The sequence below is a fragment of the Pristis pectinata genome, chromosome 4, assembly GCF_009764475.1.
Source record: "Pristis pectinata isolate sPriPec2 chromosome 4, sPriPec2.1.pri, whole genome shotgun sequence".
Lineage (NCBI taxonomy): Eukaryota > Metazoa > Chordata > Chondrichthyes > Rhinopristiformes > Pristidae > Pristis > Pristis pectinata.
The window spans coordinates 86,291,759-86,303,881 of NC_067408.1; positions in this window are offsets into that span (position 1 = coordinate 86,291,759).

The window sequence follows — 12,123 nt, forward strand, 5'->3', positions numbered from 1 at the left end:
AGTCTCTGACCTTTATCTTCAGCTTTCCAGTGTTGCCAATTATTGGCAGTTCTTCCCAGAAAAGGAGTATAGGTCAGCTGGTGTATCCCATCAGACTGCAGAACTGATCATGCTTCTGTCTTCACCTAATAGCCCTTCACATACATTTCTCAGGAGAGGTCACTGACAAGCCATCAGGAATGGGACCCCATGAGTCACGAATGATGTATTTTCTCCTTCTCCAGCACAGGAATGTTTAGGTCAACCATAGTGAAGCCACTGTGGCTAAAATCAACTCACTAGTGCAAACCAAGATCTAACATTAACGTCCTGGTATATATGATTCAAAACTACATCAAATGTTTTTGCAAATGATCTCAAAGCATCATAAATAAAACTGCAGGATCTCCCATAAATTAATCATCCTTTCAACAAACAGTATCATAAATTAATTCCCAAAAAACACCAGCTTTATTAACTACAAAGACTTAAGAACAGAAACTGCCAAAAATACTGTCAACGACAGCTATACAGAAAGAAACAAGAGTTAACATTTAGATCAAAGATCATCAACCTGAAATGTTGCTTTTGTCTCTCTCCCTCCCCAGAGATGCATCCTAACCTGATAAGCATTTTTTGTATTTATTTAATCTGTCTGCAGTATTCTGTTTCTACAAAAGAGAGAAATCCAAAGTATCCTGACCACATAGCCCAAGAATTCAAACCGGCCACATCCAGAGAAAATGGTGGCTGTTTACAGTAGTAAGAGCACAAAGTTTTAAAAAGTACCAGCTCGTGAAGTGGTAGTGTAAGTAAGTTTTGGTGGATCCCTGATCAAAGACAAGGTAAACAGACATCAATACACGAGGTAAAAGAGACAGAAGGAAATCCTGACAGAGAGAAGAACAGAACTTCTCAAGGTAGTCATTCCTGGAAGAGAAATTACTGTGGATGAAATAATATTGCAAAAGCATAATGCCATGGATGCCAGAAATCTGAAATCAAAGGTGCTGGAAATACCCAGCAGGCCAGGCAACATCAGTGGAGAGGGAAACAATCTTAAGGTTTCAGCTCCATTACATTTATGGAGCTGAAAGGTCATTGACCTGAAACGTGAACTCTTTCTCCTTCTATTCATGCTGTTGACCTGCTGCATATTTCTGGCACTTTCACATTTTTACCATCTTCAGTGTTTTGCTGTTGTGTCCTGACATGATTTGATTTGCAGCTGATGGAAATAGATATGCCCCATTCAAATTTAGCACTTCCATCAAGTTCCTGCCAGTCAAAACAAGATAAATGAAAACCCTATCATAAAATCATACAATTCAGAAGGAGGCTGTTCGGTCCATCATGCCCCTGCTAACTCTCTAAAGAGCTAGCCAATTAATTTCACTATCCTGCTTTCCCCCCATTGTTCTGCAGTTTTTCCCATCAGCTGTTCATCCTCTTCCCCTCATGGTATCCAATTCTTTAGTGAAGTTGAACCCCTTCACACTGTTCTGAAAAATCATTAATGTAAGCAAATATCACTGTGCTGAATGCCTTTGAAGACTTTCTGATTAATAACAGTAATAGGACACTGTTGACATTACCGATTTTAAAATTTGCTTTCCAATTTTCAATGAAACCTAAACAATTGTGTTATATTTATCATGATACTCAAACTCTTAAAAGCTACTCTTTAATCTTAATTTTCTGTTTTCTCATCTTAAGTTTGCTGTGTATTTTTTCTTCACCTGCATGCCGGATACCTTTTGCTTTAATTAAATCAATTAAAATAAAACTTAACCATGAAACCATTGAAAGGAAGATCAAGTAGGTATAATTTTTACATGAATTGAAAAAGGAGACAAAATACTTTGGTTTCCTTTAATACTTTCTGATATAAATGATCTGATTGAAGTAAAGCAAATGATATGAAGTTTACAATACTTTTGCTTGTGATCTTAGCAGAAATTTTTTAAATCAATTTATTCATTTTGGGATCTGAGTGTCACTGGCAAGGCCAGCACTTATTGCCCATCCCTTTTTGCCCTTGGGAAGGTAGTGGTGAACCACTTTCTACAGTCACCACATTCCTTCTGGCAAAGGTACTCCAACAATGCTGTTGGGTACGGAGCTCCAGGATTTAGACCCAGTGACAATGAAGGACCAGTGATATATTTTCTAACCAGGATGGTGAGACACCTTCCATATTACAGTGTAATACTATTTGTGTCACACTTTGGGCCATAGTGATTGCCTGAAGTGACTCTGTATTTTCTTCCTCAAAAGTAGTTGAGGAACACCTTACCTATTTAATCTTGCAGACTGAGTTCCAGTTTAATTTGTGTGTGTAGCTGAGATAATCCTTAGGGGGAGAAATGGAAAATCACATGCTGGATGAATGCAGGTAATATTTATGTGCCTGGAGTGCTCAACTTCACAGTAGCTTGAAGTGAACTGGCTGCCCATTACCTCAACAGTAAATGATTTGCAAATGTCAAAAGCCTGCATAGCAGTGAGGAAATAACTTTAAAATGAATGGAATTTTTCTTAACTATGTGCACATTTATGTATACTTTTCATTGGAATCCATTCATTAAATAAGAAAGCAACAGTGAACTGTCAATATTGTTAGCAGGTGTGAAGTGAGACAGTAAAAACTATGGACAACGATGCTCACCAAAATGAGTGAAATTTTCCCCTTTTTTTAATTCTTGAAGTTAGAAAAGTCCAATGGTACAGTAATTTTTGATTGATGTTTTCAGGCTTTTCTGTGCTGGCTACAGAAGTGATCCTAAGTGTCCAATCTTCTGACATTTTATTAACTTCTCAGTCACTTCTGCAATCTTTAGAGCAGCAATTTGCAGCTTGCCCTCGGTGGCAGCAAACCACTAATGTTAACGTTGTACAAATATTTGTCAGCCTTCTGTGATTTCTAAAATTGTCAGTTGATCTCCAGTAAACACAGAAATCTATTCTAAATGTTAAGCAAAACAAAGCAATCTGTGGACTAACTGCAGTTTTCATTAAACAAATATCAATTAATGTAAATTTTGCATAATGTACCAGCATGCCTAGAGTTAATAGTAATTAGAGTTTCAGCTCTCTAAAGCTGGGAGTGGACAGATAGAATTGTGTTGTCTGAATCTAAAACATTTATTCACACAGAATATGCTGTATGGCAAATATCTGCTGAGCAATGATGTAAAGAGATTTTGTACAAAGTACAAGTTACTTATTGCTGTATTTTATTTTTCTATTATTTCTTATTGAAGCATTGAAAGTGTTACAGATTAAAATAGCTCATTTATTAAACTATTTATTAGCAAATTTAAAAAAAAACCTGTCCTCTTGTCATTTGGATATCTTGTGTAAAAAATTATTGCTAATAAAAATGGTTTACCTATATCATTGGCTTTATTAGCAAAGAAAACTCTTTAATGATGTTTCTTGTACTTTCTTTTTAAACCATGGATATAGTTTATTGAAGTTTACATTTATATGATGTTCCTTCTCTGCAGCCAATATATTTCTACAGAGAAGTGAAAATTGATATTTTATTAAATTACTGCTATATATATAGAATTATATAAAATATACAGAACAGAAACAGAACATTCAGTCTATCGGTGCTGACATTTATGCCTCATTTGAGCCTCCACCTGTCATTCCTCATCTAACTCTATCACCATTACCTTCTATTCCCTATTCCTTTGCATCTTATCAAGTCTCCACTTTAATGTGCTCATATTGGATCCCCAGCCTGTTATACAGGTTCCACACCATCATCACTCTTTGAGTCAGGAAGTTTCTTCACTATTTCCCTTTGGTATTTGGTTGATTATTTGATACTGATGGCCTGCTGTTTTGTTCCTTACAGTCAAAACTCTCCCTGGGCCAACTCCTGACAAAAGTTTCATAACTTTAAAGCCTTCAATTTGGTCACCTCTCATACTTTTCAAGAAAAATGTCCCAGTCAGTTCTTCCTTTTCCTCCAGTCGTAACCTTACATTTCTCTTTGCATTCTCTCCAATGCCTCTAAATGTATTTTGTTACATAACAACCAGAATTATACGTAATATTCCAAATACTGAAGGATTGATGGATGATGAACTGTCTAAAGGAACCTGAGCAAGGTCTGATACACAGAGCATAATTTATTTACTTTTCAGATCTATCCTGCCATTAATAGACTTCTTTTAAAGGACCTTATTACCCTATTTATCCTTTAAGTGATTTGTGCATTTGTACTCCAGGATCCTTTTTCTCTACCCCATTTAACTGTTCATTGGCTAAGTATTGAGTGACTTATTTTTCTTACCAGAAGTAATGCCACATAGCCTTCTGTGTTGAAATCGATTTCCCCTTTACGGTATATGCTTGTCCTTATAATAATGTACAACCATTACACTATAAGGGTTGTAATGCCTTATAACCCTCCTCATTATTAACTGTTTCCCCAACTTTACCCAAATATTTAGAACCTGTGTTTTTTTGTTTCTAGTTGAAACCATTAAAATAAATTGTGAACCACAATGGTTAAAACATAGAACGTAGAACATTACAGCACAGTACAGGCCCTTCAGCCTACGATGTTGTGCTGACCTTTCAGTCTACTCTAAGATCGATCTAACCATTCCCTCCCACATACCCCTCCATTTTTCTATCATCCATGTGTTTATCTAAGAGTCTCTTAAATGTCCCTAATATATCTGCCTCCAGCAGCACCCTTAGCAACACGTTCCATGCACCCACCACTCTCTGTGTAAAAAACTTAACTCTGATATCCCTCCTGTACTTTCCTCCAATTACCTTAAAATTATGCCCCCTCAGGTTTTATAGAGCTGCACCATTACCTCGCAACTTTGAGGGATCTATGGACTTGGACCCCAAGATCCCTCTGTTCCTCCACACTGCTAAGAATCCTGCCATTAACTCTGTATTCTGCCTTCAAATTTGACCTTCCAAGGTGAATCACTTTACACTTTTACGAGTTGAACTCTATCTGCCGCTTCTCAGCCCAGCTTTGCATCCTATCAATGTCCCATTGTAACCCTCAACAACCTTCTACACTATCCACAACACCACCAACCTTTGTGTCATCTGCAAACTTACTAACCCACCCTTCCACTTCCTCATCCAAGTCATTTATAAAAATCACAAAGAGCAGGGGTCCCAGAACAGATCCCTGTGGAACACCACTGGTTACCAACCTTCAGTCAGAATACCATCCATCTACAACCACTTTTTGCCTTCTATGGGCAAGCCAATTCTGAATTCACACAGCCAAATTTCCCTGGATCCCATGCATACCAATGTTCTGAATGAGCCTATCATGGGGAACCTTTATGGAAGTTCATGTACACCACGTCCACTGCTCTACCCTCATCAACGTTTTTTGTCACATCCTCAAAGAATTTAATCAGGCTCATGAGGCATGACCTGCCCGTCACAAAGCCATGTTGACTATCCCTAATCAGACTATGCTTATCCAAATGCTAATAGATCCTGTCCCTAAGAACCTTTTCCAATAATTTGTCCTCCACTGAAGTAAGACTCACTGGCCTATAATTCCCAGGGTTGTGCCTACTCCCTTTCTTGAACAAAGGAATAACATTTGCCACCCTCCAATCATCTGGCACTACTCCTGTGGCCAGTGAGGACGCAAAGATTGTCACCAAGGGCTCAGAAATCTCTTCCCTCACTTCCCATAGTATCCTGGGATATATCCTGTCCAGCCCCAGGGACTTATCTATCCCAGCATTTTTCAAAAGTTTCAGCACATCCTCCTTCTTAATATCAACATGCTCTAGCTTATCAGCCTGTTTTACGCTGTCCTCACAAACATCAAGGTCTCCCTCACAGGTGAATAGTGAAGCAAAGTATTCAGTAAGGACCTCCCCTACCTCCTCCAACTCCAGGCACATGTTTCCTCTCTATCCCTAGTCGATCCTACCCTCACTCTAGTCATCACACATACGAGTATAACGACTTGGGGTTTTCCTTAATCCTACTCACCAAGGCCTTCTCATGTCCCCTTCTAGCTCTCCTTAGTCCATACTTAAGCTCCTTCCTGGCTTCCTTGTAATTCTCTAGAGCCCTGTCTGATCCTTGATTCCTGAACCTTAAGTAAGCTTCTTTCTTCCTCTTCACTAGATATTCCACATCTCTTGTCAAACATGTTTCCTTCACCCTACCATCCTTTTCCTGCCTCAATGGGACAAACCTATCCAGAACCCCATGCAAGTAATCTATAAACAACCTCCACATTTCTATTGTGCATTTCCCTGAGTACATCTGCTCCCAATTTACACTCCCAAGTTCCTGCTTAATCACATCATAATTCCCCCTCCCCCAAATAAATACTTTCCCATATCGTCTGCTCCTATCCCTCTCCAAGGCAAGGGTAAAGGTCAGGGAGTTGTGGTCACTGTCTCCAAAATGCTCACCCATCGAGAGATCTGACACCTGACCAGGTTCATTGCCTAGTACCAGATCCTGAATGGCCTCTCCTCTAGTCGGCCTGTCAACATATTGTGTCAGGTATCCTTCCTGGACACACCTAACAAGTTCCGCCCCATCCATACCTAAGGAGGTGCCAATAATATTAGGGAAGTTGAAATCCCCCATGACAACAACCCTATTATTTTTACACCTTTCCAAATTCTGCCTCCCGATCTGCTCCTCAGCGTCTCTGCTGCTACTGGGGAGTCTGTAGAATATTCCCAATGGAGTGATCACTCCCTTCCTGTTTCTGACTTCCACCCACACTGCCTCAGTGGACGATCTCTCCCGGTCATCTTCCTTCTCTGCAGCTGTGACACTGTCCCTGATCAGCAAGGCCACTCCCCCACCTCTTTTACCTCCCTCCCTGTCCCTTTTGAAACATCTAAACCCCGGAACATCCAGCAGCCACTCCTGCCCTTGTGACAGCCAAGTCTCTGTAATGGCCACAACATCATAGTGCCATGTACTGACCCACGCTCTAAGTTCATCACCCTTGTTCCTGATACTTCTGGCATTAAAATAGACACACTTCAACCCATCCAACTGAATGCAATTTTGCTCTATCAACTACCTATCCTTCCCCACAGTCTCTCTACACACTGCATCAACCTGTACACCAACTGCCCCATCCTCTGACCTATCACTCGGGTTCCCATCCCCCTGCCAAACTAGTTTAAAGCCTCCACAACAGCTCTAGCAAACCTGCCCACAAGGGTATCGGTCCCACTCCAGTTCAGGTGTAACCCGTCCTTTTTGTACAGGTCATACCTTCCCCAGAACAGATCCCAATGATCCGCAAATCTGAAACCCTGCCCCCAGCACCAACTTCTCAGCCACTCATTCATCCGACAAATCAACCTATTCTTACCCTCACTGGTGAGTGGCACAGGCAGCAATCCAAAGATTACTACCCTTGAAGTCCTGTTTTTCAGCTTCTTACCTAGTTCCCCATATTCACTTTTCAGGACCTCATCCTTTTTCCTACTTACATCATTGGTACCAATGTGCACCACGACTTCTGGCTGCTCACCCTCCTCCTTTAGAATGCTGTGGACCTGATCTGAGACATCCCTGACCCCGGCACCTGGGAAGCGACATACCATCTGGGAGTCTCTTTCACATCCACAGGATCTCCTGTCTGCTCCGCTAACTATAGGGTCCCCTATCACTATTGCTCTCCTGTTCTCCCCCCTTCCCTTCTGAGCCACAGGGGCAGACTCAGTGCCAGCAACCTGACCGCTGTGGCTTCCCCCTCAACAGTATCCAAAGCGGTATACCTGTTATGGAGGGAAATGGTCACGGGGTACTCTGCACTATCTGCCTATTCCCTTTCCCTCTCCTGAAAGTCTCCCAGCTACCTGCCTCCTGCAACTTAGGTATGGCTACCTCCCTATAGCTTTTATCTATCACCTCCTCATCCTCCCGTATGAACCGAAGGTCTTCCAGCTGCAGCTCCAGTTCCCGAACATGGTCTGTAAGGAGCTGCAGCTGGATGCACCTCCCGCAGAAGTAGAAATCAGGGAGACTTGAGATCTCCCAGATCTCCCACATCTGACAGGAAGAACACACTACTGACCCCGGATCCATTGTCACTACTTTAGCTGGGCACTGGAGACTGAGAGTCCCGCTTCTCGCTCCAAGTCATGGCCCTCACTACCTGGAAAAAGGTTCTAGCACCAACCCTTGTGTGGAACCCATTTTTAACATTTTGGCACTGAATACTCTCAGCTAAGTGTCCTGAAGTCTGCTGGCTTTCCACTCTGCTCCTGAATCTGGATAATCTAACTCTACACATCAATCAATAATGTGACACCCTACTGCAAGCCTTCTGGAAATCTAAATAAATTCCATCTACTACATTACCCCTTACTCCTTTCATTAGCTCTTCAAACAATTCAATAAGTTTGATCAAGCTAGATTTTTCTTTTTGAAATCCATGTAAACAATTCATTGTTATAGTTCTTGTTTTGTGGATGTAGTTCTCTGTTTTTTCCCCTTTAGTAAAGATACTGAAACCTTTGTATTTACATTCTCCCAGACCAAATGTACCTGTTGGAAACTCATTTCTCTTCGAATTATAAGAAGTACCACAGCCCAAGTTCCTTCAGTCCTTCCAGAATTGGGTATTCGTGCTATGTAGGAGGATGGTTGTGTGGTATATGGTGGCTCACATTGCACAGTGAACATGTCCCTCACAGTTGCCTGCTGCATTCAACAGAAAAACCCATTACATGCAAACTAAAATCCATTACCTGCAAACTAAAATCCACTGCACACTTGACTTTAGGGCTCAGAATTGCTCAGGCCCCACATCCTAGGTGAATCTCCTCTCCTGGACTCCCCACTCGTGGAGTTCCACGTTACTACAGCGAGAGGCCAACATGTCTGAACCCACTCATATTGGTCTTCACAGATTCACAGAATGGATGCAGCATGGATGAAGGTCGCTTGATCCATGTGTGAACAATCCAGCTCATCCATTTCTCCTATTCTCTCGCGATGCCTTACCCCTTACTCTTTCAACTCCCTTTCAAAGGATATCATTATTTCTGCCCAGCAGTTCACTCCAGTTCCTAACCACTCACAGAGTAAAAAAGTTTTCCCTCATGTCATTTCTGCTTCTTTTGACATTCACCTTAATTCTATGTCACTTTGTTCTTGACAACCCTCACAATCCTTAGTCTCTTGATATGCAACCTGAGACACAGAACCCTTATTCTGGACTCCCCACCCACAGGAAACATAATCCTCACATCCAATCTGTCTAATCTTGTCAGAATTTTGTCAATTTCGATTAGATCCCCTCTCGTTCTTCTAAGTTCTTTTGAATTCAAACCTAGACAACATAATTTCTCCTCACATAGCAGTTCTGCCATACCAGGAGTCACTCAGGGATACCTTCACTGTACTCCCTCTAAAGCAAGTACTTAACCATTATTGAACTACAACAAACTTATATTACCTTGGTTTAATCAGAACCAATATTTGCAGGATTATTGAGATGGAATCTATTCCCGTCCATGCCATCCAGCGTGGAACTGGATGCTATTTTGAATTTTCCTGGTGGAGCCAAATGTGACACAGATGGTGTTAGCTTGTACCATATGCATTTATAGTCAATTTAATATTAATTTGATGCATGGTTGCACAAGAGTCCAAATCACCCGAGCCATTTTAAGCTCTTTACTTGTGTGTGAGTACATTTGTGTTTGTATTGGAGGTAGACTGATGGACTGGCACAAAATCGTATTTTAATAAGGTACAGCTTGCTTGGAACATTTCATTATGCTTATTCATACATAAATAAAAATTTTGGGCCTGGGTCACAACATCAAAATTTATTTTTAATAGGAATGAACATAACACAAATAAATTCCCTCACTCCTTCCTCGGGATTTGAACAGGATTGTGTACAATGAACAGATTCAATGGTGCTGTAAGTGGCAACAGATCATAAGCATATAAAATTACTTGTAATGCTTTTAAACAAGTGCTTAGTGCCCTGATACTAAATTCTACTCTCTGTAATTCTAATAGAGAGATTAACCCATTTTTAAAGCAGTGTTCACTAAAATGCAGAGAGGAATTTTATTGTCACTTCTAAGTTAGTAGAAAACAAGTAATACTGTGCAAAGTTTTAATTGGAACTTTTAGGCATAAACTTAAACTTTAACCTTGGACAGTTCACTTCTCTAATGAATCACAGATTGAGGATGGAACTCTAGGTTTCGAAAATTGTGACAGATTTGTCCAATTGCATTGTGTAAGCCTCAAGAAGAAGAAAATTAATGAACTGCAAACCTTTGATATAACTGTTGTAAAATCAGCTTGGCAATTAAAAACCTGTTGATACAATTTCTCCCATTGAAGGATTTAGCAAAAACACAGTCAGTCTGAATAACCTGCAAAATCTTCAATGACATTTGTCACTCTTGTTGTAAAAGTGAAACTGCCTGAAAACTCCATGCTTCAAGACGTTTTCAGAAGATAAGTGGGAACATGGCAAACATCAGCTAGTCTGACAATGTAATTGTACAGCCAAGGAGCAGACTCAGTCAACCAGTCAATCTGTTCTTCTCCCATACTCCACCTTATCACATTCACTAAGTCATAACAAAATAGACAGGTACCTGTACACTCACAGGGAACCACTATTCACGGTGTCCCAGGATAGCTGGTTTACAATGACAAACCATCAGTTGGTTCTCACCTTGGAGTCAGATGGCTGTGAGTTCAACGCCCACATTGAAGACTTAAAACATAACCTCATCTGGGACTTCAGTACTGAGAGAATACTACACCTTTTGGATGAATAATTAAATCAGGGCACTGTCTAGTCAACATGGAAAATCCAATTGCAATACTTGAAGATGAACGGTAGAGTTCTCTTGATGTCCTAGCTAACACTTATTCCTCATGCATCAATGAAAAATGCTTTTTATTATTCTTGCTGCACACAATTTGGCTGTTTCCCAGCATTACAGCAGTGAATATATTTCAAAGTTGGTAACAAAACACATCTGGACATTGTGAAAGGTATCATTGGGTCAAATCTTGCTGGTTGTTGCCTTCTAAACTGACAGCAATCAGCAATTCAAATGGAAGTGAGCCTTGGACTTACAGACACTGTTAGTCTGGCATTTACTAAGTGATAGGTGGCGACGTATCTGTCTCTGCACTCCACCGTGGCACTCCAAGAGGAACCTAGTGACAGTCCCCAGTCTTACTGGGAAACCCAAGCATTATCTACAGAATTGCTTACACCAATTTGGATCTGGCATGATATCTGAGACTCCATTGATTTCAATGAAGATTCCAGACCTGTGGATCAACTGGCAAAAGAGAAGGTAAGATTTTTTTTTCTTTGCTATATTTTAGCTTAATCTTATGAATTATGTCAATGTGTTTTAATACATTTTTTTATTTCTAAAAATATTTTGAATAATTTTCATCTTTGTAATTATTTACTTAACTTCTAATAGAAGTTCTGACCTCTGGTTGACTCAAGGAAGGAGAAGACCGGTGAAAGTGTCGGCTCATTGGTGCTGCCTCAGAGTGCCAATGAACTGGGTTCTATCCTGACCTCTGCTGCTGTCTAAGTGGAATTTGCACCTTTTCCCTGTGACTGTGTGGTTGTTTCCATTTCCTCCCACATCCCAAAAATGTGTGGAGTTGGTAGGGTAACTGGTCACTGTAAAATTGTCTGCAATGTGTAGGTAGGAATCTGTGAGGGAGTTGTTGGAAATATAAGGAAAACAGGGAAAAATTAGAGGTGGAATGGCATTGGTCTGTGAGCTGGCATGGACTTGATTGGATGAATGAACTCCTGTGTTGTAAGGAAGTATAGAAATATTGGCATTGGTATTGGTATTGGTATTGGTATTGGTATTGGTTTATTATTGTCACTTGTGCCGAGGTACAGCGAAAAACTTGTCTTGCATACCGATCGTACAGGTCAATTCATTACACAATGCAGTTACGTTGAGTTCGTACAGAGTGCATTGAGGTAGTACAGGTAAAAACAATAACAGTACAGAGTAAAGTGTCACAGCTACAGAGAAAGTGTAGTGCAATAAGGTGCAAGGTCACAACAAGGTAGATTGTGAGGTCAGAGTCCATCTCATCATATAAGGGAACCATTCAATAGTC